Below are 791 nucleotides of genomic sequence, written 5' to 3'. Positions count from 1 at the left end.
ACACACACACACACACACACACACACACACACACACACACACACACACACACACACACACACACACACACACACACACACACACACACACACACACACACACACACACACACACACACACACATATATATACATATATATATGTATACATATATGTATATATATATATATATATATATATATATATATATAAGTAGAAAAAGAAGAAATTGCTTGCAATATTAATGTACCGCAGATGAATCTGAATGTGGAATTCTTGGGAATACCACAGCGCCAATAGTTTCAACATACTTCTTGAAGTAGGAGAATCATGTACGAACATGGAACTGTACAGAGCAACAATTTCCTCTTGACAAGGAATTGATAAAACGGAAAATTCATCATAGATTCCAAAGGATCCAAACTGACCAAAAACGATAGCCAAGACAAATTAAGAACAATTTCACTATGGTTTATTTCAAGTGCAGAGAATTCACAAGTGTTTTGTGACACGGAACACACTTTTTTAATTGCAACGGTTTTAGTAAGGTGGAATGAACTAGAGCCGTTATAAACAGGCATGTTTGCTCTCTGAACTTGACCTTCTGCAAGAAGGAGGTGTGTTTCATAATATCCGTTTACATAATTCATCCCGAGCCGCCGTTAGCTACAATTTATACACTACTGATGTTCATCGGAGTTCATCGTAACGATTCATCTCCAGAAGTGATCGGTTTAGCCTGATTCAAGTCTGTGAATCAGAATTTGAACAATATTAAATCAGGATAGATATTCTTTGTGTACAACGAATGT

Source organism: Oratosquilla oratoria, chromosome 6, assembly GCF_046742065.1.
Source record: "Oratosquilla oratoria isolate Oo_2021 chromosome 6, ASM4674206v1, whole genome shotgun sequence".
Taxonomy (NCBI): domain Eukaryota; kingdom Metazoa; phylum Arthropoda; class Malacostraca; order Stomatopoda; family Squillidae; genus Oratosquilla; species Oratosquilla oratoria.
Note: the sequence above shows the minus strand (reverse complement) of the source record.